This window comes from Rutidosis leptorrhynchoides, chromosome 11 (assembly GCF_046630445.1).
Source record: "Rutidosis leptorrhynchoides isolate AG116_Rl617_1_P2 chromosome 11, CSIRO_AGI_Rlap_v1, whole genome shotgun sequence".
Taxonomy (NCBI): Eukaryota; Viridiplantae; Streptophyta; class Magnoliopsida; order Asterales; family Asteraceae; genus Rutidosis; species Rutidosis leptorrhynchoides.
Genome location: NC_092343.1, coordinates 98742671 through 98765234, shown reverse-complemented (window position 1 = coordinate 98765234; position 22564 = coordinate 98742671). Strand labels below are relative to the sequence as shown.

At 34.8% G+C, this 22564-nt stretch overlaps 1 pseudogene; it reads right to left on the bottom strand.

Moving 5' to 3' along the window:
- Positions 1-20281: 20281 nt before the first annotated feature.
- Positions 20282-21924, bottom strand: LOC139874271 (premnaspirodiene oxygenase-like; annotated as a pseudogene).
- Positions 21925-22564: the final 640 nt, after the last annotated feature.

Sequence of the window (22564 nt, the reverse complement as noted above, 5' to 3'; positions counted from 1 at the left end):
TTCATTTGAAAGATGGGGGATATCACATTGGGAAACCCATAAGTTACGATGTGTTTACTTTGACGCATATATTGCGGGGAACCCAAATGCTATTTTACGCAACGGGTTAAGAAATTATTTTGACTCAATATATCCGAATATTGGACTTCGTGATTTAGAAAAAGCGGCTAACATGCAACATAAAGAAGCATGTTATGCTTACGGATTAGTAATGTTCGCTTCTCACCAAAGTGAGAACAAGAACATCGGGCTACAACTATTAAACAAAACGTTTCCACAAGTGACGGAGTCGGTAATTGGGGTAAGAAATGAGGTTTTTAGATTATTACGGGACTGTTGGACATTACGTAACCCTCGTCCCTTTGATGACGTTACAACACGCTGTCTTATCAACGGCCATAACGATTATGTTGCACAAGACCAAGGATGGGAAGTAGTCCTAGTAAAACCAGAATGCATGACTTGTTTCTGGACGTATGAATTACGTGTCTTTATTGCCTTTGCTGAACGACTTGTGTACTAGCTAGAATTGTCTTCACAACTATCTTGTATCAAAGTTATTGTGTGCTATATTTCATGCTTTATGTAAAATAAGCGGTATTGTAAGTTTGTAAAATATTGTATAAAAGTTTGAACGCGAAATATTATTATAATCAGTTTTTCATATAGAATTGTAGTAGTTGAATTGTATATTAGCTACTAAGTATGAACTTAACGGGTAGGTACTACCCGAATTTAAACTTATAAAACGCTAATATGAAGAAAAAGCTTTTATAAATGAGTTCATATTATGCTACGAAATACTATTAACTACTCTTAATATTATGTATGATTAACTTGTTCCATTTAACTATTTTGAAGGAAATGGCACCGACTACTCGACACACCGTGAATATGAATGAAGAGGAATTCCGTACTTTTCTAGCTTCAAACATAGCCGCAGTACAGGCTGCGCTACATACCAACAATAACCTTGGATCTAGCAGTACAGAAAATCGTGTAGGATGCACCTACAAAGAATTCACTGCCTGCAAACCTTTGGAATTTGATGGAACCGAAGGACCGATCGGATTGAAACGGTGGACCGAGAAGGTTGAATCGGTGTTTGCCATAAGTAAGTGTACTGAAGAGGACAAAGTGAAGTACGCTACGCATACCTTCACAGGTTCTGCGTTAACATGGTGGAATACCTATCTAGAGCAAGTGGGACAGGATGATGCGTACGCACTACCGTGGTCAGCATTCAAGCACTTGATGAACGAGAAGTACCGTCCCATAACCGAGGTCAATAAGCTCAAGACAGAACTTAGAGGGTTACGAACCCAAGGATTTGATATTACCACGTACGAAAGACGATTCACAGAATTGTGCCTATTGTGTCCGGGAGCATTCGAAGATGAGGAAGAGAAGATCGACGCGTTTGTGAAAGGATTACCGGAAAGAATCCAAGAAGATATAAGTTCACACGAGCCTGCCTCCATACAACAGGCATGTAGAATGGCTCACAAACTAGTGAACCAGATTGAAGAAAGAATTAAAGAACAGACTGCTGAAGAGGCCAATGTGAAGCAAGTCAAAAGAAAGTGGGAGGAAAACGGTGATAAGAATCACCAATACAACAACAACAGCAATTACAACAATAATCGCAACAATTATCCCAACAATCGCAACATCAATCGCAACTACAACAAACGGCCCAACAACAACAACAACAACAACAACAACAACAACAACAGCAGCAACTACAACAATCATCCCAACAACAATAATAACCGCAACAACAACAACAATCAGAAGCAGCTATGCCAAAGGTGTGAAAAGAATCACTCGGGGTTCTGCACCAAATTTTGCAACAAGTGTAAAAGAAATGGTCATAGCGCGGCGAAGTGTGAGGTCTACGGACCAGGGGTTAATAGAACGAAAGGAACAAATGGTGTCGGAACGAGTAATGGCGGAGCAAGTAGTGTCGGAGCAAGTTATGCCAATGTAGTTTGTTATAAATGTGGAAAACCAGGCCACATTATTAGAAATTGCCCGAACCAGGAGAACACGAATGGACAAGGCCGTGGAAGAGTTTTCAATATTAATGCGGTAGAGGCACAGGAAGACCCGGAGCTTGTTACGGGTACGTTTCTTATTGACAATAAATCTGCTTACGTTTTATTTGATTCGGGTGCGGATAGAAGCTATATGAGTAGAGATTTTTGTGCTAAATTAAGTTGTCCATTGACGCCTTTGGATAGTAAATTTTTACTCGAATTAGCAAATGGTAAATTAATTTCAGCAGATAATATATGTCGGAATCGAGAAATTAAACTGCTTAGCGAAACATTTAAGATTGATTTGATACCAGTAGAGTTAGGGAGTTTTGATGTGATAATCGGTATGGACTGGTTGAAAGAAGTGAAAGCGGAGATCGTTTGTTACAAAAATGCAATTCGCATTATACGAGAAAAAGGAAAACCCTTAATGGTGTACGGAGAAAAGGGCAACACGAAGCTACATCTTATTAGTAATTTGAAGGCACAAAAACTAATAAGAAAAGGTTGCTATGCTGTTCTAGCACACGTCGAGAAAGTACAAACTGAAGAAAAGAGCATCAATGATGTTCCCATCGCAAAAGAATTTCCCGATGTATTTCCGAAAGAATTACCGGGATTACCCCCACATCGATCCGTTGAATTTCAAATAGATCTTGTACCAGGAGCTGCACCAATAGCTCGTGCTCCTTACAGACTCGCACCCAGCGAGATGAAAGAACTGCAAAGCCAATTACAAGAACTTTTAGAGCGTGGTTTCATTCGACCAAGCACATCACCGTGGGGAGCTCCTGTTTTGTTTGTCAAGAAGAAAGATGGTACATTCAGGTTGTGTATCGACTACCGAGAGTTGAACAAACTTACCATCAAGAATCGCTACCCACTACCGAGAATCGACGACTTATTTGATCAACTACAAGGCTCGTCTGTTTATTCAAAGATTGACTTACGTTCCGGGTATCATCAAATGCGGGTGAAAGAAGATGATATTCCAAAGACTGCTTTCAGAACACGTTACAGTCATTACGAGTTTATGGTCATGCCGTTTGGTTTAACTAATGCACCAGCTGTGTTCATGGACCTTATGAACCGAGTGTGTGGACCATACCTTGACAAGTTTGTCATTGTTTTCATTGATGACATACTTATTTACTCAAAGAATGACCAAGAACACGGTGAACATTTGAGAAAGGTGTTAGAAGTATTGAGGAAGGAAGAATTGTACGCTAAGTTTTCAAAGTGTGCATTTTGGTTGGAAGAAGTTCAATTCCTCGGTCACATAGTGAACAAAGAAGGTATTAAGGTGGATCCGGCAAAGATAGAAACTGTTGAAAAGTGGGAAACCCCGAAAACTCCGAAACACATACGCCAGTTTTTAGGACTAGCTGGTTACTACAGAAGGTTCATCCAAGACTTTTCCAGAATAGCAAAACCCTTGACTGCATTAACGCATAAAGGGAAGAAATTTGAATGGAATGATGAACAAGAGAAAGCGTTTCAGTTATTGAAGAAAAAGCTAACTACGGCACCTATATTGTCATTGCCTGAAGGGAATGATGATTTTGTGATTTATTGTGATGCATCAAAGCAAGGTCTCGGTTGTGTATTAATGCAACGAACGAAGGTGATTGCTTATGCGTCTAGACAATTGAAGATTCACGAACAAAATTATACGACGCATGATTTGGAATTAGGCGCGGTTGTTTTTGCATTAAAGACTTGGAGACACTACTTATATGGGGTCAAAAGTATTATATATACCGACCACAAAAGTCTTCAACACATATTTAATCAGAAACAACTGAATATGAGGCAGCGTAGGTGGATTGAATTATTGAATGATTACGACTTTGAGATTCGTTACCACCCGGGGAAGGCAAATGTGGTAGCCGATGCCTTGAGCAGGAAGGACAGAGAACCCATTCGAGTAAAATCTATGAATATAATGATTCATAATAACATTACTACTCAAATAAAGGAGGCGCAACAAGGATTTTTAAAAGAGGGAAAATTAAAGGATGAAATACCCAAAGGATCGGAGAAGCATCTTAATATTCGGGAAGACGGAACCCGGTATAGGGCTGAAAGGATTTGGGTACCAAAATTTGGAGATATGAGAGAAATGGTACTTAGAGAAGCTCATAAAACCAGATACTCAATACATCCTGGAACGGGGAAGATGTACAAGGATCTCAAGAAACATTTTTGGTGGCCGGGTATGAAAGCCGATGTTGCTAAATACGTAGGAGAATGTTTGACGTGTTCTAAGGTCAAAGCTGAGCATCAGAAACCATCAGGTCTACTTCAACAACCCGAAATCCCGGAATGGAAATGGGAAAACATTACCATGGATTTCATCACTAAATTGCCAAGGACTGCAAGTGGTTTTGATACTATTTGGGTAATAGTTGATCGTCTCACCAAATCAGCACACTTCCTGCCAATAAGAGAAGATGACAAGATGGAGAAGTTAGCACGACTGTATTTGAAGGAAGTCGTCTCCAGACATGGAATACCAATCTCTATTATCGCTGATAGGGATGGCAGATTTATTTCAAGATTCTGGCAGACATTACAGCAAGCATTAGGAACTCGTCTAGACATGAGTACTGCCTATCATCCACAAACTGATGGGCAGAGCGAAAGGACGATACAAACGCTTGAAGACATGCTACGAGCATGTGTTATTGATTTCGGAAACAGTTGGGATCGACATCTACCGTTAGCAGAATTTTCCTACAACAACAGCTACCATTCAAGCATTGAGATGGCGCCGTTTGAAGCACTTTATGGTAGAAAGTGCAGGTCTCCGATTTTTTGGAGTGAAGTGGGGGATAGACAGATTACGGGTCCGGAGATTATAGAAGAAACTACCGAGAAGATCATCCAAATTCAACAACGGTTGAAAACCGCCCAAAGTCGACAAAAGAGCTACGCTGACATTAAAAGAAAAGATATAGAATTTGAAATTGGAGAGATGGTCATGCTTAAAGTTGCACCTTGGAAAGGCGTTGTTCGATTTGGTAAACGAGGGAAATTAAATCCAAGGTATATTGGACCATTCAAGATTATTGATCGTGTCGGACCAGTAGCTTACCGACTAGAGTTACCTCAACAACTCGCGGCTGTACATAACACTTTCCACGTCTCGAATTTGAAGAAATGTTTTGCTAAAGAAGATCTCACTATTCCGTTAGATGAAATCCAAATCAACGAAAAACTTCAATTCATCGAAGAACCCGTCGAAATAATGGATCGTGAGGTTAAAAGACTTAAGCAAAACAAGATACCAATTGTTAAGGTTCGATGGAATGCTCGTAGAGGACCCGAGTTCACCTGGGAGCGTGAAGATCAGATGAAGAAGAAATACCCGCATCTATTTCCAGAAGATTCGTCAACACCTTCAACAGCTTAAAATTTCGGGACGAAATTTATTTAACGGGTAGGTACTGTAGTGACCCGAACTTTTCCATGTTTATATATATTAATTGAGATTGATATTTACATGTTTAAATGTTTCCAACATGTTAAGCAATCAAACTTGTTAAGACTTGATTAATTGAAATATGTTTCATATAGACAATTGACCACCCAAGTTGATCGGTGATTCACGAACGTTAAAACTTGTAAAAACTATATGATGACATATATATGGATATATATATATATAGTTAACATGATACTATGATAATAAAACATATCATAAAGTATATTAACAATGAACTACATATGTAAAAACAAGACTACTAACTTAATGATTTTTAAACGAGACATATATGTAACGATTATCGTTGTAAAGACATTTAATGTATATATATCATATTAAGAGATATTCATACATGATAATATCATGATAATATAATAATTTAAAATCTCATTTGATATTATAAACATTGGGTTAACAACATTTAACAAGATCGTTAACCTAAAGGTTTCAAAACAACACTTACATGTAACGACTAACGATGACTTAACGACTCAGTTAAAATGTATATACATGTAGTGTTTTAATATGTATTTATACACTTTTGAAAGACTTCAATACACTTATCAAAATACTTCTACTTAACAAAAATGCTTACAATTACATCCTCGTTCAGTTTCATCAACAATTCTACTCGTATGCACCCGTATTCGTACTCGTACAATACACAGCTTTTAGATGTATGTACTATTGGTATATACACTCCAATGATCAGCTCTTAGCAGCCCATGTGAGTCACCTAACACATGTGGGAACCATCATTTGGCAACTAGCATGAAATATCTCATAAAATTACAAAAATATGAGTAATCATTCATGACTTATTTACATGAAAACAAAATTACATATCCTTTATATCTAATCCATACACCAACGACCAAAAACACCTACAAACACTTTCATTCTTCAAGTTTCTTCATCTAATTGATCTCTCTCAAGTTCTATCTTCAAGTTCTAAGTGTTCTTCATAAATTCCAAAAGTTCTAGTTTCATAAAATCAAGAATACTTTCAAGTTTGCTAGCTCACTTCCAATCTTGTAAGGTGATCATCCAACCTCAAGAAATCTTTGTTTCTTACAGTAGGTTATCATTCTAATACAAGGTAATAATCATATTCAAACTTTGGTTCAATTTCTATAACTATAACAATCTTATTTCAAGTGATGATCTTACTTGAACTTGTTTTCGTGTCATGATTCTGCTTCAAGAACTTCGAGCCATCCAAGGATCCATTGAAGCTCGATCCATTTTTCTCTTTTCCAGTAGGTTTATCCAAGGAAATTAAGGTAGTAATGATGTTCATAACATCATTCGATTCATACATATAAAGCTATCTTATTCGAAGGTTTAAACTTGTAATCACTAGAACATAGTTTAGTTAATTCTAAACTTGTTCGCAAACAAAAGTTAATCCTTCTAACTTGAATTTTAAAATCAACTAAACACATGTTCTATATCTATATGATATGCTAACTTAATGATTTAAAACCTGGAAACACGAAAAACACCGTAAAACAGGATTTACGCCGTCGTAGTAACACCGCGGGCTGTTTTGGGTTAGTTAATTAAAAACTATGATAAACTTTGATTTAAAAGTTGTTATTCTGAGAAAATGATTTTTATTATGAACATGAAACTATATCCAAAAATTATGGTTAAACTCAAAGTGGAAGTATGTTTTCTAAAATGGTCATCTAGACGTCGTTCTTTCGACTGAAATGACTACCTTTACAAAAACGACTTGTAACTTATTTTTCTGACTATAAACCTATACTTTTTCTGTTTAGATTCAAAAAATAGAGTTCAATATGAAACCATAGCAATTTGATTCACTCAAAACGGATTTAAAATGAAGAAGTTATGGGTAAAACAAGATTGGATAATTTTTCTCATTTTAGCTACGTGAAAATTGGTAACAAATCTATTCCAACCATAACTTAATCAACTTGTATTGTATATTATGTAATCTTGAGATACCATAGACACGTATACAATGTTTCGACCTATCATGTCGACACATCTATATATATTTCGGAACAACCATAGACACTCTATATGTGAATGTTGGAGTTAGCTATACAGGGTTGAGGTTGATTCCAAAATATATATAGTTTGAGTTGTGATCAATACTGAGATACGTATACACTGGGTCGTGGATTGATTCAAGATAATATTTATCGATTTATTTCTGTACATCTAACTGTGGACAACTAGTTATAGGTTACTAACGAGGACAGCTGACTTAATAAACTTAAAACATCAAAATATATTAAAAGTGTTGTAAATATATTTTGAACATACTTTAATATATATGTATATATTGTTATAGGTTCGTGAATCAACAGTGGCCAAGTCTTACTTCCCGACGAAGTAAAAATCTGTGAAAGTGAGTTATAGTCCCACTTTTAAAATCTAATATTTTTGGGATGAGAATACATGCAGGTTTTATAAATGATTTACAAAATAGACACAAGTACGTGAAACTACATTCTATGGTTGAATTATCGAAATCGAATATGCCCCTTTTTATTAAGTCTGGTAATCTAAGAATTAGGGAACAGACACCCTAATTGACGCGAATTCTAAAGATAGATCTATTGGGCCTAACAAACCCCATCCAAAGTACCGGATGCTTTAGTACTTCGAAATTTATATCATATCCGAAGGGTGTCCCGGAATGATGGGGATATTTTTATATATGCATCTTGTTATTGTCGGTTACCAGGTGTTCACCATATGAATGATTTTTATCTCTATGTATGGGATGTGTATTGAAATATGAAATCTTGTGGTCTATTATTATGATTTGATATATATAGGTTAAACCTATAACTCACCAACATTTTTGTTGACGTTTTAAGCATGTTTATTCTCAGGTGATTATTAAGAGCTTCTGCTGTCACATACTTAAATAAAGACGAGATTTGGAGTCCATGCTTGTATGTTATTGTGTAAAACTGCATTCAAGAAACTTATTTTGTTGTAACATATTTGTATTGTAAACCATTATGTAATGGTCGTGTGTAAATAGGATATTTTAGATTATCATTATTTGATAATCTACGTAAAGCTTTTTAAACCTTTATTTATGAAATAAAGGTTATGGTTTGTTTTAAAAATGAATGCAGTCTTTGAAAAACGTCTCATATAGAGGTCAAAACCTCGCAACGAAATCAATTAATATGGAACGTTTTTAATCAATAAGAACGGGACATTTCACATTATATGTTAAGGTCGGTAACCAAGCCAAGCTATGAAAGCAATGAAAAGGGAATGTTATGTATCGAGAGAATGATTTTATACACAGGTTATGTGTATGTTATTTTTGTGCACGAGATATGTGTACGGTTACTAAGATTTATGAAAGATGATTTCATACACGAGAAAGGTGTACTGTATTTAAAAGATATCGCATGTACATTATAGGTGGGTATAGGATTCAGGCCCATTTGTACCATGCAGCATTTAAACCTTGTGGTCTAGCAAAATGATGAATTTTATTGTTTTATGTTAAACCTATCAACTCACTAACCTTTTGGTTGACACTTTAAAGCATGTTTATTCTCAGGTATGAAAGAAATCTTCTGCTGTGCATTTGCTCGTTTTAGAGATATTACTTGGAGTCATTCATGACATATTTCAAAAGTCGTTGCATTCGAGTCGTCGAGTTCATCAAGATTATTATTAAGTCAATTATAGTTGGAGGTATTATGAAATAGTATGTTTGCCGTCAACTTTCGATGTAAAGAAAGTTTGTCTTTTAAAAACGAATGCAATGTTTGTAAAATGTATCATATAGAGGTCAATTACCTAACGATGAAATCAACTAGTGTGAATCGTTTATATTGTATATGAACGGAGCATTTCAGCTACAAGCACCATACTGGATATTGTAATGTGGTCTGTGAAAAGTGCAAAAGGACCGGGCATATTGGTAAGGACTGCAAGATTCCCACCCCAACGGTGAAGACAAACCCTACTGGACCAAGGCAGTGCTATGAGTGCGGACAACATGGCCACTTCAGGAATGAATGTCCCAACAAGAGAAAGGATGGCGGGCCAGCGCGTAGAAGAGCTTTCAATGTAAACGCAAGGGATACCCGTGAGAACCCAGACTTGGTTACAGGTATATTCACTATCAACAATCTATTATCTTCTGTCCTATTTGATACTGGTGCCGATAGGAGCTATGTTTGTAGACACTTTTGCTCTAAGATAGATTGGTCGTTAGTTCCTTTAAAGGAGAGTATGCTTGTTGAGGTAGCCAATGGAAAACTTGAGAAAGTTTACCAAATTGGCCGAGGCGCTATTATCAACATAGCTGGTGTGGATTTCGAGATTGACTTGATACCCATCAAATTGGGAAGCTTTGGTGTGATTATCGGTATGGACTGGTTGACCAAAGTAAGGGCCGACGTTATTTGTGGAGATAAATCTCTTCGTGTACCCCACGGAGGTGGTGAGCCACTGATTATTTACGGAGAGAGATGTAGTTCGAAGCTGAACCTCATTAGTTGCATGAAAGCACAAAATATCATGAAGAAAGGACGTCTTGCTGTTTTAGCACATGTGAAAACGTTAGAAGCCGAGGTGAAGAGTGTGAATGATGTACGAATTGTGAACGAATTTCCCGGTGTCTTTCCAGAAGAATTGCCTGGATTATCGCCACCGAGACCAGTGGAGTTCCAGATCAATCTAGTGCCGGGAGCTGCACCCGTAGCTCGCGTACCTTATCGACTAGCACCTTCCGAACTGCAAGAGTTGCAGAGTCAACTGCAGGAATTGCTAGACCGTAGATTTATCCAACCGAGTTCATCGCCTTGGGGCGCACCTGTTTTATTCGTGAAGAAGAAGGATGGATCTTTCCGCATGTGTATCGATTATCGTGAGATGAATAAGTTGACGATTAAGAATCGGTATCCCCTTCCCAGAATTGTCGATCTTTTCTATCAGCTGCAAGGATCCAGCGTTTACTCCAAGATCAATTTGCGATCCGGTTATCACCAATTGAGGGTGAAGGAGAGCGATGTGATGAAAACTGCGTTTAGAATCCATTATGGTCATTATGAGTTTCTCATGATGCCATTCGGTTTAACCAACGCACCTGCCATGTTTATGGATCTCATGAATCGTGTATGCAAACCATACCTGGATAAGTTCGTCATCGTTTTCATAGATGATATCCTCATCTATTCCCGAAGTGAAGAAGAACATGAACAACATCTTCGACTAGTGTTGAAACTCTTGAGACAAGAGCAACTTTATGCCAAATTCTCCAAGTGTAAATTTTGGTTGAAGGAAGTCCAATTTCTGGGTCATATTGTGAGTGATCAAGGTATCAAAGTTGATCCCGCAAAGATCGAAACTATCAGCAAGTGGGAAACCCCCACTACTCCAACTCACATCCGTCAATTTCTAGGTCTTGCCGGTTACTACCGAAGGTTTATTGAAGGTTTCTTTCTGATTTCGCGACCTTTGACCGCGCTGACTCACAAAGGGAAGAAGTTTGTTTGGGAAAAAGAACACGAATCAGCATTTCAAAACTTGAAGCAGAAATTGACCACCGCACCTATCTTATCTCTTCCTGAAGGCAGTGATGATTTTGTCGTATATTGTGATGCCTCAAAAAATAGTTTTGGTTGCGTATTGATGCAAAGATCGAAGGTTATTACCTATGCTTCTCTTCAACTAAAGATCCACGAGCAAAACTACACTACTCACGACCTCGAGCTTGGAGCCATTGTCTTTACACTCAAATTGTGGAGACGCTATCTTTATGGAACTAAAAGTACCATCTTCACCGACCACAAAAGCCTCCAGCACATATTCAATCAGAAACAACTGAACATGAGGCAGCGACGATGGATCGAGACGCTGAACGACTATGATTGTGAACTTCGTTACCATCCTGGAAAGGCAAATGTTGTAGCCGATGCCCTGAGCCGAAAGGAGAGGACGGTACCTCTTCGTGTCCGCGCCTTGAACATCATCATTCATTCAAATCTAAATAGCCAGATCCGAGTAGCTCAAGAAGAGGCTCTCAAAGAGGAGAATATTTCTCAAGAACACTTGAACATTCTCGTTTCATGATTCGAGGTTAAGGAGACTGGACTCCGATGCTTTGCCGAAAGGATTTGGGTACCTAGTTATGGAGATCTATGGAGCCTTATACTAGATGAAGCCCATAAGTCGAGATATTCGATTCATCCTGGAGCCGGTAAAATGTACCACGATCTCAAGGAACAGTATTGGTGGCCTAATCTTAAGAAGGATGTTGCAACTTACATTGGTAAGTGTTTGACTTGCTTGAAAGTTAAGGCCGAACATCAAAGGCAATCTGGATTACTTCAACAACCCGAAATCCCGCAATGGAAGTGGGAAAGGATAACGATGGACTTCATCACAAAGCTACCGAAGACGGTAGGCGGTTATGATACCATCTGGGTTATCGTTGACCGACTTACCAAATCTGCACACTTCTTAGCCCTGAAGGAAATGGATACGATGGAGAGACTCGCTCAAGTATACATCAAATAGGTTGTATCCCGTCATGGTGTGCCCTTATCGATTATCTCAGATTGCGATACCCGTTTTGCTTCAAAATTTTGGCGTTCTTTGCAAGAAGCCTTGGGAACACGTCTCGACATGAGTACCGCATATCACCCACAGACCGACGGTCAGAGTGAACGAACGATTCAGACTTTGGAGGACATGTTGCGTGCCTGTGTTATTGACTTCGAAAAAACTTGGGAGAAGCATTTGCCGCTAGCTGAATTCTCTTACAACAACAGTTATCATTCGAGTATTAATGTCGCACCTTTTGAAGCGTTGTATGGCCGCAAGTGCCGTTCTCCTATTTGTTGGGCCGAAGTAGGTGAAAATCAAATCACCGGACCGGAGGTAGTCCATGAAACAACCGAGAAGATTGTCTAAATTCAAGCGAGACTTAAGGCAGCCCGCGATCGCCAAAAGAGTTATGCCGACCTTAAACGTAAAAACTTCGAATTCAACGTGGGTGACCGTGTAATGTTGAAGGTCGCACCTTGGAAAGGTGTGATCCGTTTTGGAAAGCGCAGAAAGTTAAACACGCGATATATTGGTCCTTTTGAAATCTTGGAACGTGTTGGACCCGTTGCTTACCGTTTGAATCTTCCGACTCAGTTGAGCGCAGTTCACCCTACTTTTCACGTGTCGAATCTGAAGAAATGTCTTGCTGAACCCGAACTTATCATCCCTCTCGATGAGCTTACGATTGATGACAAACTTCACTTTGTGAAAGAACCTGTCGAAATCATGGACCGAGAGGTTAAGACTTTGAAGCACAATAAGTTTCCAATTGTTCGAGTCCGATGGAATGCCAAACGTGGACATGAGTTTACTTGGGAACGAGATGATCAAATGATGCAGAAGTATCCTCACCTCTTCCCGACTTCAACACATGCCTCAGCTTAAATTTCGGGACGAAATTTCCATTAACAGGTGGATAATGTAATGATCCGACTTTTTCGACTTGTTTCTGTGCCTTGTGATTTTAGCGAAACTGTGTATTTATGCGTACTGTGCTACTTTATACTCTGGAATATTTATACACATGGCTTACTTTCATTTATGTGTTAAAACATGCCTTTAAGTACGTAGGTTACTTAACTTGATCACCGGAAGCCTTTATGACCGTTAGTGTCACTTGACGTTACTAACAAACTGCGTACACGTTTAACTTTTGTCGTAATCGGAATATTATGACTGTGAAATCTTAATTATTATTTTATAATAATAATTACTTGGGTTTATGGATGCTTAATTACGCGTAGTAATTTACTTATGCTTACTAGTTATTCTTGTTGGACTTTCTACCTTGTTGGGCCTTAGCCCACCCTACACTAGTTAGTGGACTATTTAATTAGCCCAATTATTATTAGCTAGTGACCCATTAATATGTAAGACAAATGCCCATTTATTAGAGGGAACATGCTAGCATTTATGTCAAGTATTATCCTTAATGTTGCATGGGATCCTAACATAAGCACCAACTTTAGACAACCATTAACCAAAAAGCAAACTTTTGTCCCCTTTGTCCCCCCTCTAAATCACGGCCACCTTAAACCCCCCCACACCCTCATTCACCTATAAATACTAGCCTTATTCCATCCATTTTACACTTGCTTTCATTTGTAATTCACACACACTCACTCTCTAATTCTCTCTCTAGTCTTTCTCTCTCTAAAAAGTGTAAGTATTTTGAATTTCTCTTCTTCTTTTCCTTCTCATCATCATCATCATGGGTCTAGCTTTTTAGCTTTTGATCTTGATTACATCTTGTAGATTCAAACATGGATTTGAATCCTTCAAGAACATGGAAGATTCAAGCTTTCTAGCTTTGAATCTTCACCTACTTTGTAGATCTATATCTTTTAACTTTAAATCTTGTTATTTTGTTATAAATATTCAAATTTGTGTTTGTAATCTTCATGTAACTTAAAGATCCAAGCTTTATGCTTCAAGATCTTCAAGAACAACCAAATTGCAAGCTTTCTAGCTTGGATCTTCATATCTTTTGATGGATCTGAGTTTTCTAACTTACGATCTCATTATTTTGTTATAAAGATCAAAACTTGTGTTTATGGTCTTCATGTAACTTAAAAATCCAATCTTTATGCTTCAAGATCTTCAAGAACACTAAAGGTTCAAGCTTTCTAGCTTTGTGACCTTAAAACTTGTGTGAAAGGGATCCAAGCTCTCTAGCTTAGGGTTCTATCACTTCATTTGACTTAGATTATGTTCATACTTGCTTGATTGAAGTAAAGTTTGTAGCTTTAGTTGTAAATGTAACTTGTAATTGTGTTAAGACTAAGGATATGATGTTACCTTGGTTCATCATCCATCTAAGACTCTTAAATGAGTTGTGTTCTTACTTGGTCTTAACATATTGTGTGTTGATGGTAGAATCTTGGTCAAGGTGATGCTAACCCATCAACGAGTTGTACACTTGAAGCTACAAGCATCAAGGATGAGAACCGTGATGAGCATCAAGCACTAAGAACCCCACCGGAGCACCTTGCTTACTGTTTTCGGGATCTGATCAGACCACATGGGCTACTGTAAAGTTGATTTTCAGTTAGTTCGGTTCGAGTATATGATTTTCCATTTAGACCTCGTCTTAATTCGAGTTACGGTTTAGGATTTATGGCCTTCCGAAAGTCATTACACCCTATTAACGTTGTGCTGAAATTTATGACCTACTCGCACTTAAACCGTCACCACGGTCAAACGAAGACGAGTTTGGTTCTAGAAATTGGTCAGCAACTAAGGGATCATATACGGAGCCAAAGCCACTGATTACGCGTCTTTTCGATTTACGTAGAGGTCGTAGCAGCTGACCGAAGTCAGCCTATTATTTTGATCTCTATTCTTGTCAAACTTACTTAGCTTTTATGATGATGAACGATGATGATGATGACACTTAAACTTATTTTATGCACTATTAGAACTTATGAGGATAACCTACTGACCTAGCAACCTTTGTCTTAGGTTGACGACCTTTCGGACCGACTTACTACTCGCATACTTTCATTATCGACTTTACCGCTCTTATCACTGTGAGTTATAGCATCCCTTTTTACTTTAGCTATTTTGGGACTGAGAATACATGCGCTTTTTACGTTTTACATACTAGGCACGAGTACTTAAACTTTATATATGTGTGGGTTATACAATGGCATAAACTTTCCCCTTAGCACGGTAACGTTTAGTCATTGGTTTTTGAACCGGTGAACGCGAATTTTAGATATGGATCCATAGGGTTTGACATCCCCACTCGGGCTAGTCGCGCTAGCATTTAACGGGTGTTTAATACTTCGTAAACATACGCACTCGCCAACTGTACTTTTAGGGGGATATAAACGTTAAGTTAGTTACAAAGTGCCCACGGTTAAACATATACTTTTCATACTGTTTTGATACGCTGTTTGAAGCACTGAAATCTCGTGTCCTACCTTACATTACTGTTACAACTTAAACTATAGCTCACCAACATTATTGTTGACGTTTTTAAGCATATTTTCCCAGGTGCTTAGAGTTTTGTTGCTTCCGCTATTTAGACTTGCTGTCTTGGTGTTTAGACTTGCTGTTAAGGACCTGCTGTGCTAGAATTCCGCTGCATAATCTTAGAGATGTCTCAATCATGGAACTTTTTCTTTTACATTCGTAGTTTATGTTATTTTCAAATAATGACTTTGTAACGACCTTTGTGTCACGTTATCTTTTGTAAACATTATCTTTTATGAATGCAAAACTGGTTTTCAAATGGCATGTAGTATTCGACCGTGTAAAGATCCTGTTGTTGACGAATCGTACACGATGGTTTTGTACGGGGTGTCACAAATATGCAAGAGTCAACAAAAGTCATTTTGACCAAACTGACTTCTAAAATCTATACATAATTATTATATAGTTTAAATATAGTCATTTTATATATTTAAATATTTTTAACAGATTTTATTAGAGTAAATAATATAATTCATTTATTAATAAATAAAATTTTATATTAAAATTTATATAATAAAAATATACTTTTATATATCTTAAGTAGTAAAATTTATAAAGTTCATTTAATATCATAAAAATAATATGATAGGTATTATTAATGTAATTATATTACACGTAGTACAATATCTTTGTATCACATATTTACTTGATAAAATAATATCGATTGTAACAATAGTAAGTAAAAGTTGTATTATTTTGTAATAATAATTATTATTATTCTACTAATAATAATAACAATATTTATATTTACTAAAAATGATATTATGATAAAATGATAATTTTTATTAATAATAATAATACTAAAATGATAATAATAATAATAATAATAATAATAATAATAATAATAATAATAATAATAATAATAATAATAATAATAATATTAATAATAATAATAATAATAATAATAATACTAAAATGATAATAATAATGATATTTTATATTAAAAATGATATTCCTATAAATAATAATTTTTGTAAAAATGATAGTTTTAATATTAATAATACTTTTAATAATAATAATGAAAAAATAATGAAAATGATATTTTTATCTAAATCAATAACTTACAATATTTTTAATTTTATCATGATACTCATACTCATTATTTCCTAATCGATTTATTTAATAGTTTTTATTTTTTTTTATATCGCATTCATAATAATGATAACAATAGCAATCATAATAATTAGATGATACTAATATTAGTTTTAATGATAATGATACTAATAAGTAGTATAATAATATTAATGATAATATAATACTAATAATTATAATAATCATAATGATCATATAAATATTAATTTTTTAATGATAATAACAATAATAATAATAATAACAATTTTTAATAATAATACATACATTAATAATGGTAATATTAATAATAATAAGAATAATAATAATTATAATAATAATAATAATAATAATAATAATAATAATAATAATAATAATAATAATAATAATAATAATAATAATAATAATAATAATAGTAATAATAATAATTAGATAATATTAACGACGATAATAACGATGATAGTAATAATAATCATTTTAACAATAATACTTAAAATTATATATAATTCAATTGACTATAACTTTTAATCCGTTCATCGAACTCATACGCTTTCTAAATGAAAAGTTATTAATTTTTCGCCAGCTTTCCAACGACATGCATATCATATACCTTATCCTAGTTGCATATGTACCTAATTCAGGATCATAACCTATCTAACGACAATATCAAACGTACAAGCATGCATAATTCTATATACTCGAGCACTAGTCAGAGATACACTATTTATATATAAGTTATGAGTGCTCACGTATCAATATTGAGATTCAATATTGCAGGAAAGTACGTAGACGCAACGAAGATGATAAACACTAGTTTGACCTCTTGGGCATACCGTCGAACATTACCCATCACCTCCATAGCTATAACCCATAATTTCCTTAGCCCTATCCCACTCGAAAAACCATTTTGAAATATCTCCTACGTACCTTCGTCGTAATATTTTATGTAAATACTAATAATATCACTCCTAATAATACTAATACTAATAATAATAAAATTTAATATTAATAATTTTAATATTAATAATAATAATATTAATAATATATTTATATTTATATATTTTTGCGGAGTGTGTGTGGAATGAAATCAGAAACCAGAAAAACGTTCAATTTATAGAAGTGTCCCTCAACTACACCTCATGCGATCGCATGAGGTTTGTGAGTGCTTCTCATGCGATCGCATGAGCACTCTTATGACAACTCATACGCACCAAAACTTCCTGCCGACACTCTTTCATGTAAACATAATTATGTATATATATTATTTAATATATAATATATTTAATCTTTAGAATTAATTAAATATTATATTATATTCTCTTGTACAGTTGGTCTGTAATTTTAGCACCGATGAATTGTACGTTGACTCTCGACTTACGTACCGATTTCGGTTTCTCGAACGCATTCTCGTACGCTAAGAAAACTAGCACTTTACGTTTCGTGGCGTGTACCTTTATCAATAATTGAACTTAATCACCTATAGATTCTATTACTCAAAGTATAACCTTTACATTTGAGTGGTGTGGTCATTTGCTTCTATAAATCAATGTCTCCTTGGTTGTCAAAATATATTATTTTAAATCAAACGTTTTGTGACTAAGTTAAAATATATATATATATATATATATATATATATATATATATATATATATATATATATATATATATATATATATATATATATATATATATATATATATATATATATATTTTCATTTCGAAATATAAATTTGAAGTATTTATTTAACAATATATAATTTTTCAAAACTAATTATATTCAAAACTTATATATTTTGAAATCGTTTAATTAATAAGAAGTATTATTTCGTAACATTTGTATTTTAAAGCTTAAAATTGATATAAATCATTTATATACAAACGTTCATTTAATAAAACATTTTAATAATTATATTATATTCAAAATCATTTTATTACAAAGGTTATAATAGTAGAAGTTGTTATATCATAATACGTTCTTAATAATAAAAGTCTATTATATTGAAAAACGTTTTCGTTTAAGAAAGTAAAATCATATATGAATCATAACAGGTTTCAAGTTTTTAACTTACAGTTTATTCATGACTCGTAGAGTTAAGTCTAAAGGATACTCAAACGTACGAAATCATTCCAATGTAAAACGTCGATATCTATATTCTAAATTATCTATATTCCATAGTATTACTTTTCATATTAAATATTATGAAAGCTATTAATTTTCGTAACAAAAGTCACGAGGATAATATTGTAAATTATGAATTGAAAATCAAACAGAAATCTCCACTAACCCTTGTCTAGTTCCCGTTACTTGACACTTTTGTTCTTACTTGTAAATCACTTTACCATTTTTCGAATATCGTTAAAAAGAATAGATTTCTTAAATCAATGTGGACCTCTCAACAGAGACTCGTAATCATACAATGTATCTGATAAATCAATCATTTGATATTATCTCTAATTACATCGATAAACATATTGAACCAAATACGTTTATGTACAGTATTGTACCTAATACTTTGTTAATATTTTTAAGTATATATATATATATATATATATATATATATATATATATATATATATATATATATATATATATATATATATATATATATATATATATATATATATATATATATATATATAATCATATCCGTTCATTTAATGGTTCGTGAATCGTCGGAATTCAGTCAAGGTTAAATGAATATATGAACACAGCTTAAAATTCTTGAGATTTAACTTAACAAACTTTGCTTATCGTGTCGGAAACACATAAAGATTAAAGTTTAAATTTGGTCGGAAATTTCCGGGTTGTCACACCAGCAGCTGCCAACGACCACCATTAGCCTCCACCGTACAACAACCACCACAACTAGACCCAACCTGACAGTGTTTGCGTTTTAGTCCCATCTTATTTCTTTTCTGCTTATAATATATAATTTAGTATAAATCTAAATTTTACTACTACCATTAGCATTGAATTATTTATTATTTGATACTGGTTATTATTAACAATGTTATTATATATTTATATTATATTATTGTTAATTTTATTATTATATTTTTTTTGAAAAGCAAACTGTGTATTATATTATATATGATAAATGGATATATACAAGACAATGGACGGTGAGGCTATAAACAAGCCCCAAACCAACCATCAAAGCCCGAGGATTATTTGCAATTACACAAACTATATACATTTGATTATTATATAGTTTGATTATTTAATATTTGATACTGTTATAATTATATTATTACTAGATCTTTGGTATTATTGCTACTAGTTGGGACTGAAGTAATCAAATATTCAATCGAGTTAAAAATTTAAAATAACTTGACAAAGTAACTCTATTAATAAAGTTGGGACTGAAGTAATCAAGTATTTGATACTGTTGTTTGTTGTCCTGGGCCGTTCCCCATGTGGCCATGGGCTGGGCTAGCCCTGATGGTGACACAACATTCTCAGATTTAAATCAGCGTAGTTTGCCATTATAGTCAACTAAATCACATAATTTATCATTCATTCTCATTCGCGCTAATTTGCATTTATCATGAACATTCTTTACTCAAAACAGAATGCTATTTGTAATAATAATTGTTTAGCACATTATTGGTACATTTAAAAACTCAAAACAAAAAATGAAACCTAAGATTTGGTATAATGTTTACACACGAGGGGATCAATGACTTGTATTGTAAGGACTTGGAACCAAAAACAAGTCATCTTTTCGCTTAAGAGTAGCTCCAAGAGAATCGGCCATTTCAAGTTCTTCGGGTATTTCATTGTTTGGAAGTTCCCAATTGAAGTGGTATAGTAGCATCGCAAGTGGTAGTTCCAGATTAGCCAACCCTAACGTCATCCCTGGACACATTCTTCTTCCCGCCCCAAATGGGAAAAATTCAAAATCCGTGCCCATCATGCTAACAGAACTCTCCCTAAATCTTTCTGGTACGAAACGTTCAGGATCAACCCAGAAATATGGATCGCGACCTATTTTCCATGAGTTAATTGTAACTTTTGTTTTGATAGGGATTTCATATCCCCCAATCTCACAGTTCTCCCGACATTCTCTTGGCAATAACAATGGAAGAGGAGGGTGTAACCTTAAAGTTTCCTTAATTACTAGTTTTAGATAGTCTAACTCTTGAATATCCGACTCGTGAAACTTTTTCTTTCCCTTGAGTGCCTCTCTAATTTCGGTCTGTGCTTTCTTCATGACCTTTGGGTTCTTCACTAGTTCTGACATTGCCCATATAATTGTTACCGACGAAGTATCTGTGCCCGCTGCAAACATATCCTGTAGGTGCCATAACAACATTCATATTCTACGGATAACTCAATGAGGTATTCTTAATAATAACAAATAATAACTCGTATATAAGGATTACTAATTAATAATTTATTACCAGTATGACTGCTTTGATGTTATCTTCAGTTATTGGAAATTCAAGACCACCATCATTTTTTAACCTCAAAAGAACATCAAGAAGATCTTCGTTCTCGTGATTGATCCGTTTACCTGCACGACGTTCTTGGTGGTCGGAGATGATGTCATCAAGAATTTTATCCATCTTGTTTCTTAATTTCATCAATTTGTTCCTCGTGCCAGTAACTAGAGGCAACAATTTACTAGATGGGAAAAGATCAGACACATCAAAACCACTAGATAAATGTACTACTTCATTAATCACTGCAACAAAAGTCTCCTGATCCTTGCATTTGCTCCCAACCGCAACCTGGCACATAATGGTGTTCATCATGGTCATAATTTTGTCAGTGAGATTTACACTTGTCGATCCTTTCATGGCCATTGATTCAATAAGGTTCCATGACTCTTGTTCACGAAGAGATCAAAAAGATTGAACTTTTTTAGCACTTAGAAGCTCCAAGACACATATCTTACGCATTTGTCTCCAGTAGTCACCGTAGGGGGAGAAAGCGATATCAATGTAGTTGTATGCAACGATCTCGGCACTTAGAAGCTTGGGTCTGTTTGCAAATGAGGTATAATGGTTTTTCAAGATTTGTTTGGCAAAATAAGGAGATGATATGACGATGGCCGAGATCTCGCCAAGTTGTAGATGGACAATTGGTCCGAGTTTTTCAGCCATGTTTGCAAGAGTTCGATGTGGTTGTGCGGCAATGAGATGATGTACGTGGCCAATTATGGGAAGCTTCCATGGCCGTGGAGGTACTTTTCTGTTGGTATGAGTTTTAGGAAACCGAGTTATGATGAAGAATAAGAGGGTAACAAAGAAGATGAGGAAAGAAATGTAATACTGAAGCTCCATTTTAGTTCTTGTTAATAATGTTGTGTTGTTTATACTTTATAGGCTAGCTGGCTTTCAAGTAGTTTGCGGTAAGTGATAAAACAAACAGCAATTGAAAATTTCATATGCAAATGCTTATAGCTTCATCCGTCTCAATTTAATTATTCATACCTGATACATTTTGTCGCCACCCATTAATTTAGAAATGTTATAAAAGTTAAATTGGATGTTAATTTTATTATTATTATAGATATTGTATAGTAGATTTTTTGAATATAAATATGTGTGTTATGAGTTTATAAAACACACACTAAATATATTCTCTCATATTCTCTCTATATACTTATTAGTAGTCTACAGTTAAGAACTAGGCCACTAAAGGTAGTTATAAGCCTACTGAATTATAACACGTTATCAGCACGAAGTGCTCCGTATAATCAAGGTTTATCTAAGCAAGCACACGTCACTAATCAAGGTAAGAAATTATCTAACTTTTATTAACTTCACTAACATTTATATTTATGTTATTTAAGTTATATATGGTCGGTTATACCGCCTGAATTATATTTCTGTAATCTAACTTTTATTAACTTCACTAACATTTATATTTATGTTATTTAAGTTATATATGGTCGGTTATACCGCCTGAATTATATTTCTG